This window comes from Schistocerca nitens, chromosome 7 (assembly GCF_023898315.1).
Source record: "Schistocerca nitens isolate TAMUIC-IGC-003100 chromosome 7, iqSchNite1.1, whole genome shotgun sequence".
NCBI lineage: Eukaryota > Metazoa > Arthropoda > Insecta > Orthoptera > Acrididae > Schistocerca > Schistocerca nitens.
This window is the reverse complement of record NC_064620.1, coordinates 513,994,627-514,019,428: the sequence shown is the minus strand read 5'-3', so window position 1 is coordinate 514,019,428 and position 24,802 is coordinate 513,994,627. Positions and strand designations below refer to the sequence as shown.

Below are 24,802 nucleotides of genomic sequence, written 5' to 3'. Positions count from 1 at the left end.
TCATTTTAACTAGCGGGAAAAATATTTTTGTGGATTGTTAAAACAATTACCGTGATTTCGCTCCAATTCTCATTTCATTTTATTAGGAAGTATGCATCCAGCAGCTAGGACTTTGAAACTAATGACACACTTTCTTCGTTCATTTCCAACAACAGTAGACGTAAAACTAAATTCAAGTAACTACCGTCACACTTCCTGCATTTTCGTCTACTGCATCTTACATTTGAAATTTCATGTTTTTTGCTTGAATATTTTTACGTTCTGGCAGAAACACGAAACACAAAAAACAACCAGCAATTAAAAATTATCTGCATTCGAAAAAAGTAACCAGTCAATTAGTTTGTTACTGAACAAAGGCAAATGAGTCTCGTAGTATGATTCGACTGTCAACTACAACGCTACCATGACGACAACACTTATTTGCCGGCGAGCTAGATATCACTACTCTAGCACACGTTGTTCCTTTACACAGAAGTCAACTAAAGAAAATTACTGTTTTTGGAAACCCCTGGGTGGAGTCATTTCACGTAAGGCACATTTGACAACAGCGTGCTTAACCTTGACGTCGGGATGGGTCTACGTCATGTCTATGGTGGTACACGAGGGAGTCGTGAGTAATTAGGTTATTTTTTAAAGTAGGTGACATACTGCGGTTTATAGGTAGGATTAAAGAAAAATGCAGCCATACCATAAAAGATTCTGCTTACAAAACACTTGTGCGACCCATCCTAGAATAATGCCCAAGAGTGTGAGACCCGTACCAATTAGAATGAAGAGAGAGCATTTAACGTATACAATAAAGACAGCATGACGGGTTTGTCTGACTCATCACGAAGAAGCTGAAAAATGGAACTGAGAGACGCCGCGTGAAGGAGACGGAAACTATCCTGTGAAGGGGCAATGTTACAAGAAGCAGCTTTAAAAGCGAAGTGTCTAGGAGTATACTAAAATCTCCGATACCCCCCCCCCTCCCCAATAAACTGGATGTCACGAATATATATATATATATATATATATATATATATATATATATATATATATATATATATATATATATACACTCCTGGAAATTGAAATAAGAACACCGTGAATTCATTGTCCCAGGAAGGGGAAACTTTATTGACACATTCCTGGGGTCAGATACATCACATGATCACACTGACAGAACCACAGGCACATAGACACAGGCAACAGAGCATGCACAATGTCGGCACTAGTACAGTGTATATCCACCTTTCGCAGCAATGCAGGCTGCTATTCTCCCATGGAGACGATCGTAGAGATGCTGGATGTAGTCCTGTGGAACGGCTTGCCATGCCATTTCCACCTGGCGCCTCAGTTGGACCAGCGTTCGTGCTGGACGTGCAGACCGCGTGAGACGACGCTTCATCCAGTCCCAAACATGCTCAATGGGGGACAGATCCGGAGATCTTGCTGGCCAGGGTAGTTGACTTACACCTTCTAGAGCACGTTGGGTGGCACGGGATACATGCGGACGTGCATTGTCCTGTTGGAACAGCAAGTTCCCTTGCCGGTCTAGGAATGGTAGAACGATGGGTTCGATGACGGTTTGGATGTACCGTGCACTATTCAATGTCCCCTCGACGATCACCAGTGGTTTACGGCCAGTGTAGGAGATCGCTCCCCACACCATGATGCCGGGTGTTGGCCCTGTGTGCCTCGGTCGTATGCAGTCCTGATTGTGGCGCTCACCTGCACGGCGCCAAACACGCATACGACCATCATTGGCACCAAGGCAGAAGCGACTCTCATCGCTGAAGACGACACGTCTCCATTCGTCTCTCCATTCACGCCTGTCGCGACACCACTGGAGGCGGGCTGCACGATGTTGGGGCGTGAGCGGAAGACGGCCTAACGGTGTGCGGGACCGTAGCCCAGCTTCATGGAGACGGTTGCGAATGGTCCTCGCCGATACCCCAGGAGCAACAGTGTCCCTAATTTGCTGGGAAGTGGCGGTGCGGTCCCCTACGGCACTGCGTAGGATCCTACGGTCTTGGCGTGCATCCGTGCGTCGCTGCGGTCCGGTCCCAGGTCGACGGGCACGTGCACCTTCCGCCGACCACTGGCGACAACATCGATGTACTGTGGAGACCTCACGCCCCACGTGTTGAGCAATTCGGCGGTACGTCCACCCGGCCTCCCGCATGCCCACTATACGCCCTCGCTCAAAGTCCGTCAACTGCACATACGGTTCACGTCCACGCTGTCGCGGCATGCTACCAGTGTTAAAGACTGCGATGGAGCTCCGTATGCCACGGCAAACTGGCTGACACTGACGGCGGCGGTGCACAAATGCTGCGCAGCTAGCGCCATTCGACGGCCAATACCGCGGTTCCTGGTGTGTCCGCTGTGCCGTGCGTGTGATCATTGCTTGTACAGCCCTCTCGCAGTGTCCGGAGCAAGTATGGTGGGTCTGACACACCGGTGTCAATGTGTTCTTTTTTCCATTTCCAGGAGTGTATATATATATATATATATATATATATAATGACTTATGAACACTATTAATGTAAATAGGTTGTTTGTTCTATATCTAAATCTTTCATTTGCTAACTATATGCCTGAGAGTAGTTAGTGGCTTCAGTATTTAGAATCTTTTATTTAGCTGGCAGTATTGGCGCTCGCTGTATTGAGTAGTTCCAGTTACGAAGATTTTTGTGAGGTAAGTGATTCATGAAGGGTATAGGTTCTTGTCAGTCAGAGGTATTCTTTTGTAGGGATTATTGAAAGTCAGATTTCGTTGCGCTAAAATATTGTGGGTCAGTTTAGTAATGATCAGAATAAGTTTTACTCAGCTGTTTCAGTATCAAATAACGTAGAAGTTTCCCAGCACAGTCATTCTTTTCATTCAAAGGCGAAGTTTCAATGTCTCACTCGCGAACCCTGTCAGCACCAAAACAATGCCGGTGTGGCCGGGTGGTTCTAGGCGCTTCAGTCTGGAACCGCGCGACCGCTACGGTCGCAGGTTCGAATCCTGCCTCGGGCATGGATGTGTGTGATGTCCTTAGGTTAGTTAGGTTTAAGTAGCTCTAAGTTCTACGGGACTGATGACCTCAGACGTTACGTCCAATAGTGCTCAGAGCCATTTGAACCAAAACAATACGAAGGGAGTCCGTAACCATGGAACTGCAGCACGAGCTGGAATTCCTAAACCTCTCATCAACGGTGCAAATGCCATTAACAGGAAAACATGGTGCCAAAGCCATAAAACCAGGATTATGGAGCAATGTAAGAGACTCAGTTGGCAGGATGAGTCTTATTTCACATTGTTTCCAACATCCGGGCGAGTTTACGTTCCAAAAGTGGGAGAGTGTGGTGACGATTTAGGCAAGGTGGAACTACTGTTCAGGGATTATGTGACAATTATGGCTGATCAAGTCCATCTCATGACACAATGTATGTTCCGCAAGGGGGATGTGTTCCAAGATGACAGGGGCCCTGTTCACACAGCCCGAACCGTCCAGACATGTTTATGTAAACACTGGGATGAATTGTCTCATCTCTGCTGGACACCACAGTCACCAGATCTGAATGTTATTGAGCCTTCGTGGCCCACTTTGGAGACAGAAATTAGTGGTCGCTATCCACCTCTATCAGCGTTACCTGAACTTACCTCTGTTTTGCAAGAAGCAGGGTACAAGAGTCACTTGAAATCTTATATTTGTCCATTCTGAGACGAATGGAAGCTGTTTTGAACGTCGACGGGTTTCCTGCACCGGACTAGGCACTGTAATGTGTAGTGTTTTTAGTGTTTCCATATTTTTGTCCAACCTCTGCACTTACCAGTAATACTGGAGCAGTGACGCAAGCGGCGCAATGCCAGGCCCGATCACGCAGCGAAGCCACAAAACAGCGCGTGCAACCAACTGGCTGTACCACACAGAGGGGAGGCGCCACAAATTACCTCGACAGAAAGAAGAGAAACGGTCGCAGGGCAGCAAGCTCGGCCGCCCCTTTGGCCGAGCCGTTCTAGGCGCTTCAGTCCGGAACCGGGTTGCTGCTACGGTGACAGGTTCGAATCCTGCCTGGGGCATGGTTGTGTGTGATGTCCTTAGGTTAGTTAGGTTTAAGTAGCTCTAGGTCTAGGGGACTAATGACCTCAGATGTTAAGTCCCATAGTGCTTAGAGCCCCTTTTTTGTACCAAGCTAAGGCGCCTCTCCGCACGAACCCAATGCTTAGTGCGGCGTTTCGAGAGGAGTTTCGCCTCAGCTGGTGTAAGGTGACCATGTACTCGGAAACCTCAGATGTCACCTTTCTTTTTCATTAACGCATAAATGATTAAAATTCTTTACGCAGGGTGATTTAAAAGTAACTGTACATGAAATGATAATTAAATAGACACCCTAGCTGCAAGCAGGCGTTGATACACTTCATTCGGGACATGTTGAAAATGTGTGCCCCAACCGGGACTCGAACCCGGGATCTCCTGCTTACATGGCAGACGCTCTATCCATCTGAGCCACCGCGGGCACAGAGGATAGTGCGTCTGCAGGGAGTTATCCCTTGCACGCTCCCCGTGAGATCCACATTCCCAACATGTCCACAACACTACATTCGTAGTGTGCCTAATAGATGTTTGCCCATCATACTCATTACTCGTGGCAGATTAATCTACCAAGTAGCGTACGAGTTCGGGCATAGCGTGTGCGTTCGCACAAGAAGGTCAAAGGAAGGGAACCCATGTTTTTTAACTATATATGACGGTAGTATCTGTTCCCGAAAGAACAGTTACCGTCGATGACCATGCAGCTTTGCTCGAAATGAAATGATAATTAAATAGACACCCAAGCTGCAAGCAGGCGTTGATACACTTCATTCGGGACATGTTGAAAATGTGTGCCCCAACCGGGACTCGAACCCGGGATCTCCTGCTTACATGGCAGACGCTCTATCCATCGGAGCCACCGCGGGCACAGAGGATAGTGCGTCTGCAGGGACTTATCCCTTGCACGCTCCCCGTAAGATCCACATTCCCAACATGTCCACAACACTACATTCGTAGTGTGCCTAATAGATGTTTGCCCATCATACTCATTACTCGTGGCAGATTAATCTACCAAGTCCCGTACGAGTTCGGGCATAGCGTGTGCGTTCGCATAAGATGGTCAAAGGTCGGGAACCCATGTTTTTTAACTATATATGACGGTAGTATCTGTTCCCGAAAGAACAGTTACCGTCGATGACCATGCAGCTTTGCTCGAAATGAAATGATAATTAAATAGAGACCCTAGCTGCAAGCAGGCGTTGATACACTTCATTCGGGACATGTTGAAAATGTGTGCCCCAACCGGGACTCGAACCCGGGATCTCCTGCTTACATGGCAGACGCTCTATCCATCTGAGCCACCGCGGGCACAGAGGATAGTGCGTCTGCAGGGACTTATCCCTTGCACGCTCCCCGTAAGATCCACATTCCCAACATGTCCACAACACTACATTCGTAGTGCGCCTAATAGATGTTTGCCCATCATACTCATTACTCGTGGCAGATTAATCTACCAAGTAGCGTACGAGTTCGGGCATAGCGTGTGCGTTCGCACAAGAAGGTCAAAGGCCGGGAACCCATGTTTTTTAACTATATATGACGGTAGTATCTGTTCCCGAAAGAACAGTTACCGTCGATGACCATGCAGCTTTGCTCGAAATGAAATGATAATTAAATAGACACCCAAGCTGCAAGCAGGCGTTGATACACTTCATTCGGGACATGTTGAAAATGTGTGCCCCAACCGGGACTCGAACCCGGGATCTCCTGCTTACATGGCAGACGCTCTATCCATCTGAGCCACCGCGGGCACAGAGGATAGTGCGTCTGCAGGGACTTATCCCTTGCACGCTCCCCGTAAGATCCACATTCCCAACATGTCCACAACACTACATTCGTAGTGTGCCTAATAGATGTTTGCCAATCATACTCATTACTCGTGGCAGATTAATCTACAAAGTCCCGTACGAGTTCGGGCATAGCGTGTGCGTTCGCATAAGATGGTCAAAGGTCGGGAACCCATGTTTTTTAACTATATATGACGGTAGTATCTGTTCCCGAAAGAACAGTTACCGTCGATGACCATGCAGCTTTGCTCGAAATGAAATGATAATTAAATAGACACCCTAGCTGCAAGCAGGCGTTGATACACTTCATTCGGAACATGTTGAAAATGTGCGCCCCAACCGGGACTCGAACCCGGGATCTCCTGCTTACATGGCAGACGCTCTATCCATCGGAGCCACCGCGGGCACAGAGGATAGTGCGTCTGCAGGGACTTATCCCTTGCACGCTCCCCGTGAGATCCACATTCCCAACATGTCCACAACACTACATTCGTAGTGCGCCTAATAGATGTTTGCCCATCATACTCATTACTCGTGGCAGATTAATCTACCAAGTAGCGTACGAGTTCGGGCATAGCGTGTGCGTTCGCACAAGAAGGTCAAAGGCCGGGAACCCATGTTTTTTAACTATATATGACGGTAGTATCTGTTCCCGAAAGAACAGTTACCGTCGATGACCATGCAGCTATGCTCGAAATGAAATGATAATTAAATAGACACCCAAGCTGCAAGCAGGCGTTGATACACTTCATTCGGGACATGTTGAAAATGTGTGCCCCAACCGGGACTCGAAAGTGTTAAATAAAGTTTTGTCCGAAATTGTTTTATTTCTGAGGTACTCAATACAGTAGCGCGACACAAACAACAAAAATTAAAACTTTAATTCCTCCAGTACTTCGTCTCCTACCTTCCAGACTTCACAGAAGCTCTCCTGCACACCATGCAGAAGTAGCACTCCTGGAAGAATGGATATTGCGGAGACATGGCTTAGCCACAGCCTGGAGGGGCGTGGGGGGGGGGGGGGGGGATGTTTCCAGAATGAGATTTTCACTCTGCAGCGGAGTGTGCGCTGATATGAACCTTCCTGCCACATTAAAACTGTGTGCCGGACCGTGACTCGAACTCGGGACCTTTGCCTTTCGCGGGCAAGTGCTCTACCAACTGAGCTACCCAAGCACGACTCACGAACCGTGAAAGGCAAAGGTCCCGGGTTCGAGTCTCGGTCCGACATACAGTTTTAATCTGCCAGGAAGTTTCATACCAGCGCACACTCCGCTGCAGAGTGAAAATCTCATTCTGGGAACAAAAATTAATTCTGCTCAGAAAGCAACGACATTATAAGGGCTCAAAATTCAACACAACTGTATACTGTACGTTTACCACAGAGCATGTTCAAAATGATTTTCACATAGACGAAGATAGTGCCGTCCTCGACGTCTTACCACTCTCGGCTCCCTTCAACTCATTCCACACAGTTGCACAGCCATTTTCAATTCTCTGCTGTAGTTGTGCTACATTCTCAGTTGGAACACTATACACGAGTCACCATGCACCATCTCCTTGAGGCGGCCCCAAAGGTAGAAGTCCAGGGGGTTAAGATCCAGAGATCTGGTGGGCCAACCAACTGGTCCTGCACGACCTATCAAATTACCAGGATGCGGAACGCTGAGATACACTCTTGACTCCCAACCGAAATGTGCAGCGGTACTGTCTTTCATAAACCGTAAGTTGGTTCGTGTAGCGAATGGGACATAATGAAGCACTGTCGAGACATTCTGCCACTCAGGCGCTGTGGAATAACATGCGGTCGGAGTAACTGATTGTTCACTATACCACACCAGATGTGCTTCAAAGCGATTTGATATCCTCGTCTGTAATTAAGCGAGACATTCCGCACGCCCACGCATAGATCTATTGAGCGTTCACGATACCCGCATGCATATAGAGGCTCTCATTCGTAAACACTACACGATGACCTCACAGTGGATCAGCAGCATGGGGCCTGAGTAACCATAGACAGAAATCGTGACGTCTAGGGTAGTCTACGGCTGTCAGCTTCTGCACCATCTGCACAGAAAATGGCTGGAATTGCTGTCTCCGGAGCAGTTGGCGGATACTTATGGTCGGATCTTTATGCACTATTTCCATGATGTTCTCAACACCCACACCAACCATTTGAGGCTCACCTAATCCGTTACATGCCCATCCACAGCTGGGAAAGTCTCATGATTTGGTATTCTTGTGTTTGGAAACATTTCCGTATACCGTCGTCTTGGCGTTCGTGCAATGCCTTCTCCTGCTCCGTAAAGGAGGTGGATGTCCGCGTATTCATCGTTTGAGTAGGTCATCGTACCGTAGGGGGCACAACGACAGAATGAATGTAAGTAGTACGACTGGTGCCGCTACACTACAACAGTGCCATAGAGTGTTCAAAATGGTTCAAATGGTTCTGAGCACTATGGGACTTAACATCTGTGGTCATCAGTCCCCTAGAACTTAGAACTACTTAAACCTAACTAACCTAAGGACATCACACACATCCATGCCCGAGGCAGGATTCGAACCTGCGACCGTAGCAGTCGCGCGGTTCCGGACTGCGCGCCTAGAACCGCTAGACCACCGCGGCCGGCCATAGAGTGTAACAGGCCACACCGAAGTCTATTAAACAAAGATATTTCGTGCCAGAATCAGCGGAGCGGTGTAGAGACGTGTACGAAGCAACAGCAATCAATCGATATGCAGGCGAACACGACACGTTAAAAACCTATGCTGGGCCATGATGTAACGCCTACCCAAATGACAAAACTTTGAGACAGAACTTTATTTAACACTGTACTCTTTTTTCGATCCATACGTTACTCCCACAATATGTGTACTATTACTTTTGAATCAGCCTGTATATAAATGGATATCTAAATTTGCTCCTGATATCAGTGCCGTTTTGATGCAGCCGTTTATTCTGGATGTACCGTAAAGAAAAGAAATTTTCCAGAGCATTACGCTCACGTGAAAGGTGTGTGTTTTGTTGCTTTGCTACTGACGACGTCTGCGGGCTCTTCACGCGAGTACGGCTTACGACGCTGGTGGACGCACCCGAGCGGAGCGACGCCAACTTAGTGTGGGTCAAACGGTGGTAGTGTTGAAGGGGTCGACGACTGAAGTTGTGCGAGTGTGCGCGAAACATTGAGAAAATGAACATTTGGGACAGAATATCGAGGGTGCAAGAAGACGCAATTACGGCATGTAAAATAGTGAACAATTGTATTTGCCAAAGTCTCTAACGTGATTAACCCAAGTGGAGTAATCAGAACTAGCTTTACTTATTAACATTTGAAGTGAAAATTAATAATTTGTAACTGAAAAACGAATAATTGTGGGCGTCTTCTTTCATTTAACCATTTTCCCACAAGGAGCGACAATTCAACTAGGCTTCGTCTCCATCTTGAAGGTAAAACAGTGCACATTATTGGCATGCTCTGGAAACCTTATCTTTAAGTGTACAAGGCGAATGAAGACACATTTTTAACATAAAGAGTGTGGGAATCAGTGCTCAAGTTAAATATTACATGAAGCAAACTACACTCATGCTCATAAATGAAGGATAATTGCAGAATGTGTTGTCACACAACATGGCACTACACAAAACTGGCGCTAACAGCATAGGCACATAGGGAACACACACGACACAGTTCTGTAAGACCACGGTATTGGTGATAAGTTGAGAAAACCGTCCCGAAATAAATTTGGTACAAAACGCCACTGTTTCCTGCGTATGTACCCCGACATCAATATGGGATATGATCACCATGCACACGTATACAGGCCGCACAACGGGTTGGAATACTCCGGATCAGGTGGTCGAGCAGCTGACGGGGTGTAGCCTCCCATTCTCGCACCAGTGCCTGTCGGAGCTCCTGAAGTGTGGTAGGGGTTTGAAGACGTGCAGCGATACGTCGACCGAGAGCATCGCAGACGTGCTCGATGGGGTTTAGGTCTGGAGAGATGGCAGGCCACTCCATTCGCCTTATATCTTCTGTTTCCAGGTACTCCTCCACGATGGCAGTTCGGTGGGGCCGTGCGTTATTATAAGGTGGGACCCACTGCCCCCCTGAAAAGGCGGACATACTGGTGCAAAATGACGTCACGATACATCTGACCTGTTACAGATCCTCTGCCACAGATATGCAGGAGTGTACGTGCACCAAATCATAATCCCACCCCACACCATCAAACCACGACCTCCATACAGGTCCCTTTCAAGGATATTAAGGGGGTGGTATCTGGTTCCTGGTTCACGCCAGATGAAAACCCGGAGATAATCACCGTTCAGATTATAACTGGAGTCGTCCGTGAACATAACCTGGGACCACTATTCCAATGACCATGTACTGTGTTCTTGACAAGAGGCTTTACGGGCTCTCCTGTGACCAGGGGTCAGTGGAATGTACCTTGCAGGTCTCCGGGTGAATAAACCTCGTCGTTCAGTCGTCTGTAGACTGTGTGTCTAGAGACAACTGTTCCAGTGGCTGCGGTAAGGTCCCGAGCAAGGCTACCTGCAGTACTCCGTGGCTGTCTGCGGCCACTGATGGTGAGATATCGGTCTTCTTGTGGTGTTGTAAACTGCGGACGTCCCGTACTGTAGCGCCCGGACACGTTTCCTGTCTGGTGGAATCGTTGCCATAATCTTGAGATCACACTTTGTGGCACACGGAGGGTCCGTGCTACGACCTGCTGTTTGACCAGCCTCCAGTCGGCCCAGTATTCCACCCTCATAATGTCATCAGTATGTGTTCTTTGAGTCATTTTCAACACATAGTCACCATTAGCAAACGTCTGCACACTTACTCGCTGAACCGTACTCTGACGTGCACCAACAGACCTCTGCGTATGTGGACCGCTACCAGCGCCACCGTGCGACGACCGCAGGTCAAATGCACCACATGGTCATACCCCAAGGTGATTTAAGCCCGCAAACCGCTCGCCAGAGCGTTGTTTCACCATGTATTAGCATTATCCTCAATTTATGAGCATGAGTGTATTTCATTAATTTTTCATTTTGCAGTCAAATCAGATGAACCAAAAATTAAATTCGTTGCGGAAATAAAAGTAAAACTGTTATTTACAGGGTCATAAACATCAAGCGACAGGCCTTATAAGACAGAACAAACGTTCAAAATCAGTGCACTTAATTAACTATGTTACTGCCAATTAACTATCCATGAGATTGATGCCGTGATAGTATACATGTCTCACTGTACCAACTGACTATGGAGCAGTTGTTTTGCACTGGTTTGAATAGAAATATAGGGTGCGCATCAGTTGAAATTTGTACTAACAACTTCAAAACTATACAGGTGCCACCGATGTGATAAAAATGTGAACGCCACGGGAGAAAACTTTATATAATACCCAAGTGCAAGGAAACCTTATCAAACGGTATAGAAGGGAAACACGATCCCTATCAACCATTTGGACTTGACACTTCCTTTACGGAAACGGGTACTGCACTCCATAAACAGGTGACGGGTCGTCCATTTGTTTAAGACGCCAAAGTTGTGGAGTTATGGCAAACGAGACCGAGGAAATCGCTGCTTATTGTGGCCAGAGGGAAGAAAATGCATCTTACCTCAGAATCCATGTCTTTATCTCTAGTTTTTCAGTCACTAAACCCGATGGACAAACCTAGGCACAGTTTGTAGTGGATATGCTAACAGAGACTGACGCTAACAGTAAATCCTGGAAAAATGATTTTTTGAGATCGACCTGTACATCTTTATTTGCATTTCACCTTACGAGGTATGGCAGAGAGTAATTCTGGTACTAGCATCATTTTCCCCATTTTCTGTACTACTCGAGAAGTTATGTGGGAAGGGCGACCGTTGATAAGCTTCTGTATGAGCTCTAATTTCTCTAATTTTTTCGTCGTGGTCGCCTCATCTTCGAACGTACGCTCTTGGAATTTCAACAGTTACACACTACGCCTCTCTCTTAGCGACTGTCACTGGAGTTTTTTTGGCATCTTCATAAACCTCTCACGCCTGCTAAACTATTAAAAGCGACGAAACGCGCCGCTGTTCATTCGATCTCTGTCTCTTCTCTTGATCAGACTTCGCACTGATAAGTAATACTCAAAAATTAATCGAGCAAGTCTTTTGTAAACCAAAGAGTGGATGACTTATATTTCTTTAAGATTCTTACAACTGAAAGGCTGATTCGTATTCGGGGTAGGAACATGTAAGTTTCAATATGTTATTCAATATTATGCCTTTCCATCTACACAGGCTCTATTTTAGTTCTTGGTTCCCCAATCGTCACTGTTTTGCGGCGCTTCTTATTTTTTTCACAGCAACTAGTCCGACCTCAGATAGAATTTTAGCTAAGATAGTACTTGTTAGTACCTATTGCCTTATGCTTGTAAGCATTTGTAATAAAAATTCGCCAACCGGAGTGACCCAGCGGTTCTAGGCGCTACAGTCTGGAACCGCGCGACCGCTACGGTCGCAGGTTCGAATCCTGCCTCGGGCATGGATGTGTGTGATGTCCCTAGGTTGGTTAGGTTTAAGTAGTTCTAAGTTCTATGGGACTGATGACCTCAGAAGTTAAGTCCCGTAGTGCTCAGAGCCATTTGAACCATTTGAATAAAAATTCGTAGCGTCATTTGTTTTTTGTTTTCATTAATATTGCACCTGACGATGAGCGTCCATTAGCGCAAAATCGGTCGTGATATTGGAAGATTAAAAGCCGCTTATAATCGAAATGGTCTATATCCATATTTAGTGATTTAATTAATATTTATATGTAAACACCACAAATGTTTTTTTTCGTGTTTTTACGTACCGTGAAGGGAATGCGCAGTTTGTGAGTGGCCATGTACAGTATTTCATGTATCGAGCAGCTTCCATTCCCGTGCTCTCCAGTCCCACAGATAATCTCTGGTTAGTTTTAATGTCTGCGAACTTGTGCGCCTGAAATTGACTAGAGAGGGAAACAAAGGTTGTCTTAGGTAGTCTGTGCTGTAATGTCAAATCTGTTAGCTTTCCAAAGGAGTCTCCTAATTTTTTTTTTACTCATGAATCAGAGCGTTTCCCACTTTGTGACATTGGTAGCTCTCTCTAGAACATTCGGGCACATTCTCTTCTTGACAGATCAGTGCTCCCGCTTCTCCAACAGCTGCTGTTTGGGGCCCCAAATCCTGTAAAGAAATTAAAAAAAAGTCATAACACGATGAGTTGTGATCCTGGCGCTCAAATGGTAAGACCTGTTGTTCCTCTGGAACAGAGATAAGGTGTTGTAATTCTCTTAGTGCGGTCAAGTGTTTCTAAATAGGAGAATTTCGTTGTAGTGAATCGACAAAATTAATTTACGACAGAAACATGTGGATAAGCTGTTGGCTTTGTTCGCGGTTGGGGTGGCCATGTGCAGTTAGCAGTGCATCATGTTAATTCTGCTAGAAGTGCCATCTCGATTGGATTTATTTTCAGTGTCTCTGAATAATCTTAAATTCGTGTCTGTGGACCACTTCTGAACAATAATAATGAATTTGCCATGCGAGCACATTGGTCTCAGCAATCAATTGAGTGTAAAAGCTACTATTTTGCGATTTAACTTGTGCATTATGGGAGCGTATTTTACATTTGAAGCACCGTTACGCGTGCAGCTTCACTGCCACATATCGAAGCTTCGGAACTGGTGGGCTCCTCTCTCCACTCATGTAGTTCCTATGCTAGGGGAATATAACGTCTCATGCCTGTTTTGAGTCGTGTGTGAATCAGACAAAATATTAATGCAAGATTGTCTTCCGCTTCCCCGTTATCTGACCACCGTCTTCCTCGTCCTCTCATAAGCTTGTTCCTCCTTTGCAATTAATTTCCTTCCAGTAATTTGTCTCAATGAGGGACTGGGATCTTATTATGTGTTCAAAGTTACATTGTTTATACAAAGTGTTATGTCGTGCCCAACAATAAATTTCGTGAATTCATAAAATCCTTTTGGCAAGAACAGTTCTACCTCTAGTCACTTCCTCTCCGCCTTCAAACAGCGGCTCCTCATGAAAAGACTAACAGAAAAGGTTGTAAAACGGTTTTATGTTCAGATAATCCAAACCATCCCCATGTGTAGTCAGTTTCGATCAAAGGGAGCATTTCCGTTCCGCTTAATTCAGATCAGGGTTCCTTGCTAATTTAAAACTCCAACGGCCTGCAGTAATATTCAGAAAACTAGCTACCACTCATTTTTCAAAAATAACTGACCATTTACTCAATGAATTTCAGCCCGGTTTTATGTGGTCGTTGCACTTTAGGTCGCTCCGGACGGTTTGTGCTGCGTATTTTACGGTTGTTACTACTACCAGTTACCTATCGTCAATACCTTAGTCGAACAATAATGGCTCTTGAAATTTTAAACATTGTTATAGGCTGAAGTCCAGCAACCGTACGTTAACTTAATTACAGCATGTACGTATAGACACCTCGGCTGCATAAAATTGTTGACAAATTGACCATGGTTTCGACAGCTGTAAGGCGATCTTCATTAGAATAAAAATTACATAGGATTACCTAGAAAATATAATGACGTGGCTCAATAATACAATATAATTAATAGGATTAATACTGTACAAGCAATCTACTTAACATGTAATCACACATAGGTGAAAAACATCTGAGCAAAAAAGCTCTTGTCAAATTGAAATAATCGCAAGAATAAAAATTAAACTGTAAAAATGTAATATGTTTGTCAATTTAAACAAAATGTTCCAGCGAAATACAATGGCAGTCACAAGGTCGCCTAGAGCCAAACAACTGCATCAAACCGCCGCTACTGTCAGACTAGACGGCTAACAGGCAAAGGCAGCCACGAGTTGGACACGAAAACAGATTCGCGCCATCTAGCAAGAAGTGATGGAATTACAGACAAGAGCAACTGAGGCACTGTATAGACAATTTAACATTACAGGCAATAACAGGAATCAGTGCATGAAAATTACAGCACACCGTAATGGTCTTATTTTTTAAATGAAATATAGCTCAAATGTACATAAAAAATGTGCAACTGGAAAGGAAAACGACGTTTAAGAGTCTACATTGAGGAGAGTATCGCCATTCAGACCATTTTTAATTAGCGGCTCTATACCTTGAAAAATGTTTTTGTTGTGTAATTGCAGCTGTTCGGTTAGAATGGGACCGTCTCTCAGAGATAGGTGTTTAAAAATCTCTAGCTCTTCTAGGATGTTAAGCTTAAAACCTTTTTTCTCCGAGTGCAAGATCTGGACGTCTTTTACATCTTTACGATTATGCCCTGTGATTAACAAATGGTCAGCGAAAGTTGAACTGTGAACATTGGTTTCTTTTTTGCCGAGAAGGTGTTCCTTGAATCTTGTCGCAATAACTCGATCTGTTTGGCCTATGTAATAGGCAGGACAATTGCCGCAAATAATTTTATAGACACCAGAATTGTGCAGAGGGGAAAGCGAAGGTTTCAAGTTATGTATGATATTACTTTTTAAAGAATTATTCGTGGAGAAGGCTACTCTATTTATTTTGATGTAAACGCTGTAGTCTGTAAGAAATTGGACCCAGAAATGGCATGGAGAAAATTATTTTTCTTTTCATTAGGTTCGTTACTAGAAAGGCCTAGGGCAGTGATTCTCTTATTGGTTTTCCTACTAAAAATATTATCTACTTTAGAAGGATTATTGGCAGCCACAGTTTTAATCAGATTGATTTCAGAATTGAGATTTTCAGAATATAGGGGTGTGGAAATGGCTCTGTGAATAGCTGAATGAAAAAAGGCCATCATATGAGAATGCGGGTGTACTGACGTGAGTGGAATAATTTGATCAGAAGTCGTTTCTTTGCGGAAGATATTGAAGCTCACATCATCGACGTATCTAGCGCATGAAAGAATGCCTACAGCTGACGCTGAAAAATTACTGAAAAATTTTATTTCTAAAGAATTAATGAACACATCTGCAAGGATTCCTGCTAAGGTGTTCCTCTTTGAAACGTCGTCTAATTGCTGATATATTTTCCAATTAAATTCAAAATAACTGTATTTTACTATAATACGAAGTAAGTTCATGAAGTCGGTGATTTGTCCATCAGATAAATATTTTTTGAAAGAACGTAAATTATTTTCTACTATGTCGAAGGCTTCAAGTACCCGAACATTTGTGTAAAGATTTTTAAAGTCAAATGAAATTAATTTCGTATTTCTATCACAGTGAACGTCTTTAATTTTACTAACTAAATCTTGACTATTAGAAACAGAAAAATTGCTATGGAAAACGAAAGATTTTTTTCAATATATCTTGCAAGAATTTGGCTAAGTTGTGATATCCACTGTTCGTACTATTGGAAATTGGGCGGATCGGATGGCCTTTTTTTATGAACTTTAAACTAAGCTCGTAACTTAGGCGGTAGCGGATTCACGTTGATTAACTGCTTTTTATGGAAAGGTTTAAGAACAGCTTTGGCATCGATAATAGTGGTTCTGACTTCTTTCTGCAAAGGTGGTGTGGGGTCCTAACGTAGCTTGGAAATAACGTTTCCCTGAAAGAACTGTAGAGGTTTTGCAACATATTCTTGTTTGCTAGCAATGACAATGGTATTACCCTTATCTGCCTTCGTTACCAAAGCGTCTTCTTCTACAAGCTTGGTATTTATAGTTTTAATTAGTTTGTTACCAGAATTAACAATATTACGAGAATTGTTTAGGTTTTTGCTGACAATATTACAAACATCACGTGCTACTATAGTCTGACGGGAACTGTCGATTTTTACACTGTCTAGGCCTGATTTTAAATCAACAAGATACCTGGATACCTGAGGCATGACATTATACTTTAAGCCTTTCTCCAGTAGCGACATCTCAGCTTTTGTAAAATTAATGTCAGTCTTATTTTACAAAAACTGAGATGTCGCTACGGAATTTTATATATGCCAGGCTTCCTAAGCCCAAAACCATCTTTCACAGAGCCGAGTAGTGCCCTAATCTTGGAAGGTGGACGGAACACACCCTTGATGTTAAACTCCTCAAAATTCTTCCAATCTTAAACAATATGCCGCGAACTGCCACGTAACAATGTCGGCGCTGTGCATGATAAGGACCTGGTGTGGATAAATATTTGAGCACTACGATAGACAAGATGATGTGATGGTGGTCTGATATTTTTTTCTGGCGTTGCGATGTATGTTTTTCTGTTACACGTGTCTCGGTCATGTAAAAATTATCGATTTCATCTTGTAGTTCTCTGCCTTTCGCTACCAGGAATCGGGTAGCAATTTTGCAACGAACTGAGAATTATGGCAAGTCGTACACGAAAACGCCTTTAGATTTCCGCCTGTTTCAAGCTCTGCAAAAGGAAATTACGCGAAATATCATAAGCAGAGTCTGTTGGATTGAGAGGCCGGCAAGATCAGAGTCGGCAGAAAATATTCCTGAACTCTCGGTTACGACTCACACGTTGATAAATGAAAGAGCCTGGTAGAGACGCGGCAGTGTGCGGGATTTCAGTTTCCAATTAGTGGATTAGCAGAATGGACGTGACGTGAAACACCGCCCGTTCATTAGCACAGCGACTCATTCGCCGCCCCCCACCCTTCCTCCTCACCCCTTCCCGCGTCACCACCACCCCCCACTACACCCCCACCCATGCTGTCGGCGTACGGTGTGTATGGACTCCGTCCTTCGTGTATGTGTATGTGTGTGTGTGTGCGTTTTCGCGTCGCTGATTGAAAGGATAGTGTTACGTGCAGAACATTGCACCACGACCCCACTTGGTGAACATCCACTTAGAGCTTGTATATCTTTCACGAAGGGGCTTTACAAAATGAGATACGCTGCTAGCACTGAAGATTTCACAGCGTTATTTCTTCGCCGGCTGCGTAAGTGAATAGACCGTTTCGAACAGTCTCGCTAATTAATCTGCCGTCCCATGAACTTCAAGCGGTTGTGGTGTGTACACTCCTGGAAATTGAAATAAGAACACCGTGAATTCATTGTCCCAGGAAGGGGAAACTTTACTGACACATTCCTGGGGTCAGATACATCACATGATCACACTGACAGAACCACAGGCACATAGACACAGGCAACAGAGCATGCACAATGTCGGCACTAGTACAGTGTATATCCACCTTTCGCAGCAATGCAGGCTGCTATTCTCCCATGGAGACGATCGTAGAGATGCTGGATGTAGTCCTGTGGAACGGCTTGCCATGCCATTTCCACCTGGCGCCTCAGTTGGACCAGCGTTCGTGCTGGACGTGCAGACCGCGTGAGACGACGCTTCATTCAGTCCCAAACATGCTCAATGGGGGACAGATCCGGAGATCTTGCTGGCCAGGGTAGTTGACTTACACCTTCTAGAGCACGTTGGGTGGCACGGGATACATGCGGACGTGCATTGTCCTGTTGGAACAGCAAGTTCCCTTGCCGGTCTAGGAATGGTAGAACGATGGGTTCGAACGGTTTGGATGTACCGTGCACTATTCAGTGTCCCCTCGACGATCACCAGTGGTGTACGGCCAGTGTAGGAGATCGCTCCCCACACCATGATGCCGGGTGTTGGCCCTGTGTGCCTCGGTCGTATGCACTCCTGATTGTGGCGCTCACCTGCACGGCGCCAAACACGCATACGACCATCATTGGCACCAAGGCAGAAGCGACTCTCATCGCTGAAGACGACACGTCTCCATTCGTCCCTCCATTCACGCCTGTCGCGACACCACTGGAGGCGGGCTGCACGATGTTGGGGCGTGAGCGGAAGACGGCCTAACGGTGTGCGGGACCGTAGCCCAGCTTCATGGAGACGGTTGCGAATGGTCCTCGCCGATACCCCAGGAGCAACAGTGTCCCTAATTTGCTGGGAAGTGGCGGTGCGGTCCCCTACGGCACTGCGTAGGATCCTACGGTCTTGGCGTGCATCCGTGCGTCGCTGCGGTCCGGTCCCAGGTCGACGGGCACGTGCACCTTCCGCCGACCACTGGCGACAACATCGATGTACTGTGGAGACCTCACGCCCCACGTGTTGAGCAATTCGGCGGTACGTCCACCCGGCCTCCCGCATGCCCACTATACGCCCTCGCTCAAAGTCCGTCAACTGCACATACGGTTCACGTCCACGCTGTCGCGGCATGCCACCAGTGTTAAAGACTGCGATGGAGCTCCGTATGCCACGGCAAACTGGCTGACACTGACGGCGGCGGTGCACAAATGCTGCGCAGCTAGCGCCATTCGACGGCCAACACCGCGGTTCCTGGTGTGTCCGCTGTGCCGTGCGTGTGATCATTGCTTGTACAGCCCTCTCGCAGTGTCCGGAGCAAGTATGGTGGGTCTGACACACCGGTGTCAATGTGTTCGTTTTTCCATTTCCAGGAGTGTAGATGGAATGGATATAACTTTTCAAAACGTGCTAACCTGAAATATTAGGGAGTGAAACTTGACCGCACCCTTACGAATATGCAACACTGTGAGAGGAAAACAAAAAGGAATTATGCACATATTACAAAAGCTGTCCAACAGTAGATGGGTACCATAACCCATAGTTCTTTGTACGACTGCTTTGTCTTCGTGTTTTTTCACACTGCAGTATGTATCCTCAGTCCTGAGAAACACTGCTCATGAAAAATAAGCAGATGTAGCCCTGAATGAGAAAGGACTTATCAGTACAGTATGTTTTTGTCCTACCTGAGGTAATAAAATATACCAACTTATGAGTGTAGCTTGTCCAGAAGGAAAGAGAATGGCTGCAGAGGTCGAAAAAGAAAAGCAAGAGACGGATCTTATACACAATATATTTGGACACAGTCCTCAGCCTCTGATATCAACCCCATCATCATCCGATAGACGCTGAGTAACACTGCGGCCGCACTCGTCTCCAACAGATCCATATAATAATCCGAAACAGGAATTTTTCTGTACGTTTCGAACTCCGGAATACCATTTGGAAAGTGCTGAATCACCTACGGACCGGCGTATCCCCTTGTAAAGAAAATTGTCAAGAAATGGGGCTACACTAATGAACACTGTGAATCTGGCGAACTGCAAGATTTACCCTAACTGCAAATCCACCAAAAGTTGGATAAAGCGTGCACGTTCGACAACTTGAGAGCGGCAGATGACAAGGCTATTCAGGCTGCGAATTTATGATTTTGGAATGTGAATTCCTGGAAAGGACACCATTTCATTCCGATATGACATATTATAGTACGAGAGCTTTAAATAAGTAACGCAATACATTTATTATTAACCACTCTTTCGGCTACGAAGCCCTATTTTTTAAACATGATCTCCGTTCAATGCGACGGCCTTCCGACACCGTACTGGGAAGGTCTTGTATGCCCGCACGGTACTATTCCACTGGTCGATGGCGGAGCCAATGTATTGCTGCGTCAGTAGCCTCCGTATCATCCACAACATCCTGCGTCCCGGGGAGTGCAGCCTTCATTAGGCCAAACATAAGGAAGTCGGAAAGTGCTAGATCCATGGTGCAGAGTGGATGAGGAAGAAAAGTCCAATGAAATTTTGTTAGCTCCTCTCGGGTGTGCAGACTTGTGTAAGGTCTTGCCGGCCGAAGTGGCCGTGCGGTTAAAGGCGCTGCAGTCTGGAACCGCAAGACCGCTACGGTCGCAGGTTCGAATCCTGCCTCGGGCATGGCTGTTTGTGATGTCCTTAGGTTAGTTAGGTTTAACTAGTTCTAAGTTCTAGGGGACTAATGACCTCAGCAGTTGAGTCCCATAGTGCTCAGAGCCATTTGAACCATTTTTTTGTAAGGTCTTGCGTTGACACGGAGAGGGAGAAGTTTGTATACATTTTTGAGGTAAAAACGCGCTGAAGTCGTTTATTCAGTTTCCTTATTGTAGCACAATACACCTCAGAGATGATAATTGCATGATGAGGGAGGATATCAAAGGCCGCTGGACCTTATGGGATACCAGTTCGATTTTACGCGGAGTACGCGCCCCCCTTCTTGCAGCGGTGTACCGTAGGTCTCTAGAAGAGCGTAGCGTTCCAAAAGATTGGAAAAGGGCACAGGTCATCTCCGTTTTCAAGAAGGGACGTCAAACAGATGTGCCGAACTATAGACCTATGTCTCTAACGTCTATCAGTTGTAGAATTTTGGCCGGCTGGTGTGGCCGAGCGGTTATAGGCGCTTCAGTCTGGAACCGCGCGACCGCTACGGTCGCAGGTTCGAATCCTGCCTCGGGCATGGATGTGTGTGATGTCATGTTGGTTAGGTTTAAGTACCTGTAAGTCTAGGGGACTGATGACTTCAGATGTTAAGTCCCATAGTGCTCAGAGCAATTTGAACCAGTTTTTGTTGAATTTTGGAACACATATTGTGTTCGAGTATAATGATTTTTCTGGAGACTAGAAATCTACTCCGTAGGAATCAGCATGGGTTTCGAAAAAGACGATCGAGTGAAACCCAGCTCACGCTATCCGTCCACGAGACTCAGAGGGCCATAGACACGGGTTCCCAGGGAGATACCCTGTTTCTTGACTTCTGCAAGGCGTTCGATACAGTTCTCCACAGTCGTTTAATGAACAAAGTAAGAGCATATGGATTATCAGACCAATTGTGTGATTGGATTGAAGAGTTCCTAGATAACAGAACGCAACATGTCATTCTCAGTGGAGAGAAGTCTTCCGAAGTAAGATTTCAGGTGTGCCGCAGGGGTGTGTAGTAGGATCGTTGCTGTTTACAATATACACTCCTGGAAATGGAAAAAAGAACACATTGACACCGGTGTGTCAGACCCACCATACTTGCTCCGGACACTGCGAGAGGGCTGTACAAGCAATGATCACACGCACGGCACAGCGGACACACCAGGAACCGCGGTGTTGGCCGTCGAATGGCACTAGCTGCGCAGCATTTGTGCACCGCCGCCGTCAGTGTCAGCCAGTTTGCCGTGGCATACGGAGCTCCATCGCAGTCTTTAACACTGGTGGCATGCCGCGACAGCGTGGACGTGAACCGTATGTGCAGTTGACGGACTTTGAGCGAGGGCGTATAGTGGGCATGCGGGAGGCCGGGTGGACGTACCGCCGAATTGCTCAACACGTGGGGCGTGAGGTCTCCACAGTACATCGATGTTGTCGCCAGTGGTCGGCGGAAGGTGCACGTGCCCGTCGACCTGGGACCGGACCGCAGCGACGCACGGATGCACGCCAAGACCGTAGGATCCTACGCAGTGCCGTAGGGGACCGCACCGCCACTTCCCAGCAAATTAGGGACACTGTTGCTCCTGGGGTATCGGCGAGGACCATTCGCAACCGTCTCCATGAAGCTGGGCTACGGTCCCGCACACCGTTAGGCCGTCTTCCGCTCACGCCCCAACATCGTGCAGCCCGCCTCCAGTGGTGTCGCGACAGGCGTGAATGGAGGGACGAATGGAGACGTGTCGTCTTCAGCGATGAGAGTCGCTTCTGCCTTGGTGCCAATGATGGTCGTATGCGTGTTTGGCGCCGTGCAGGTGAGCGCCACAATCAGGAGTGCATACGACCGAGGCACACAGGGCCAACACCCGGCATCATGGTGTGGGGAGCGATCTCCTACACTGGCCGTACACCACTGGTGATCGTCGAGGGGACACTGAATAGTGCACGGTACATCCAAACCGTCATCGAACCCATCGTCCTACCATTCCTAGACCGGCAAGGGAACTTGCTGTTCCAACAGGACAATGCACGTCCGCATGTATCCCGTGCCACCCAACGTGCTCTTGAAGGTGTAAGTCAACTACCCTGGCCGGCAAGATCTCCGGATCTGTCCCCCATTGAGCATGTTTGGGACTGGATGAAGCGTCGTCTCACGCGGTCTGCACGTCCAGCACGAACGCTGGTCCAACTGAGGCGCCAGGTGGAAATGGCATGGCAAGCCGTTCCACAGGACTACATCCAGCATCTCTACGATCGTCTCCATGGGAGAATAGCAGCCTGCATTGCTGCGAAAGGTGGATATACACTGTACTAGTGCCGACATTGTGCATGCTCTGTTGCCTGTGTCTATGTGCCTGTGGTTCTGTCAGTGTGATCATGTGATGTATCTGATCCCAGGAATGTGTCAATAAACTTTCCCCTTCCTGGGACAATGAATTCACGGTGTTCTTATTTCAATTTCCAGGAGTGTACATAAATGACCTTGTGGATAACATCGGAAGTTCACTGGGGCTTTTTGCGGATGATACTGTAGTATATCGAGCGGTTGTAACAACGGAAAACTGTACTGAAATGCAGGAGGATCTGCAACGAGCTGACGCATGGTGCAGGGAATGGCAATTGAATCTCAAGGTATAAAAGTGTAATGTGCTGCGAATTCATAGAAAGAAAGATCCTTTATCATTTAGCTACAATCTAGCAGGTCAGCAACTAGAAGCAGTTAATTCCATAAATTATCTGGAAGTAGGCATTAGGAGTGATTTAAAATGGAATGACCATATAAAATTAATCGTAGGTAAAGCAGATGCTAGACTGAGATTCATTGAAAGAATCCTAAGGAAATGCAGTCCCAAAACAAAGGAAGTAGGTTACAGTACACTTGTTCGCCCACTGCCTGAATACTGTTCACCGGTGTGGGATCCGTACCAGATAGGGTTGATAGAAGAGATAGAGAAGATCCAACGGAGAGCAGCGCGCTTCGTTACAGGATGATTTAGTAGTCGTGAAAGCGTTACGGAGATAGACTCCAGTGGAAGACTCTGCAAGACAGACGCTCAGTAGCTCGGTACGGGCTTTTGTTGAAGTTTCGAGAACATACCTTCACCGACGAGTCAAGCAGTATATTGCTCCCTCCTTCGTATATCTCGCGAAGAGACCATGAGGATAAAATCAAAGAGATTAGAGCCCACACAGAGGCATACCGACAATCTTTCTTTCCACGAACAAATACGGAACTGGAATAGAAGGGAGAACCGATAGAGGTCCTCAAGGTACCCTCCGCCACACACCGTCAGGTGGCTTGCGGAGTATGGATGCAGATGTAGATGTAGAATAGCCCCTTCAGAGTCCCAGAAGACCGACTTCGCCGGCTGAGGTTGTGGCTTTGAACTTTTTCTTCGGATGAGAGGTGGTGTGACGTCACTCAGTCGATTGCCGTTACGTTTCTGTTTCTAACCTATATTTCATCGCCTGTGACGATGTTCGACAAAAAGATTGTCTCTACCAGTACTATAACGCGCAAGCAATTCCCAATAGATGGTCTGTCGTTGCTCTTTATGGTTTTCTGTTAGGCAGCGAGGAACCCAGCAGCTACACACCTTTGAATATACCAAACTGGTGGATGAGTGTGTCAGCACTACCAACAGAGGCGTCCAGTTGAGAAGTGAGGTATTTGTGATCCGTAGATCATCTAGAATAAGAGAGTACGCACGTTCCAACACTGCAGGAGTCACGGCTATGTGAGGCCGGCCGTCACGGAAGTGATCGGACAAGTTGCGTGATCTATTTACGATGATGTCAGAGGTCTCACCCGACGACTCACGATGCTTTTGTTCACTGTCAGGTATCAGCAGACATTCTGCAAGCATCTACGAACGTATGGAACGCTCTGGTTTTCCACCAAAAGAAACTCAATGACAGCTCTGTGCTTAGAGGGCAGCACCGTTACAGACGCCATTTTGAAGGCTATGTACAGCGCAGCCACCTGTCGGGACTTTACGAAACTACAGTGGCTGAAGAGGGAATATTCCACGATGTCGCGCAATAAATTCTTCATTTTTTTCAATCGAAATTGGCAGGAAAAAAAGGTGTGTTGCATTACTTATTGAACGCCCTTCATATTATTTAATAAGGTGATATGTTTTGAGTCAGTTTGTTATAATGTTGTTAGTTGTAATGTCACTTAAAGAATTCATTTTCCCTGCTGTATGATCTCAGGGACGAGACGTAATAAAGAGTCTTAAAAACTAAACTGTAATCGCTGGTCGCTGATCGGTGGATGAAATC

General features: G+C 46.3%; 1 protein-coding gene and 3 non-coding genes across 4 annotated transcripts in view; all 4 read right to left on the bottom strand.

The window, feature by feature from the left end:
• Window positions 1–24,802, bottom strand: part of LOC126195714 (uncharacterized) — a 586,112-nt gene that overhangs the window by 481,794 nt on the left and 79,516 nt on the right. The gene's annotated exons all lie outside the window — the stretch shown is intronic.
• Window positions 4,418–4,492, bottom strand: Trnat-ugu (transfer RNA threonine (anticodon UGU)). The gene has a single exon. It is a non-coding gene; the product is annotated as a tRNA-Thr (tRNA).
• On the bottom strand, window positions 5,302–5,376 carry Trnat-ugu (transfer RNA threonine (anticodon UGU)). Its single transcript has one exon. It is a non-coding gene; the product is annotated as a tRNA-Thr (tRNA).
• On the bottom strand, window positions 5,744–5,818 carry Trnat-ugu (transfer RNA threonine (anticodon UGU)). The gene has a single exon. It is a non-coding gene; the product is annotated as a tRNA-Thr (tRNA).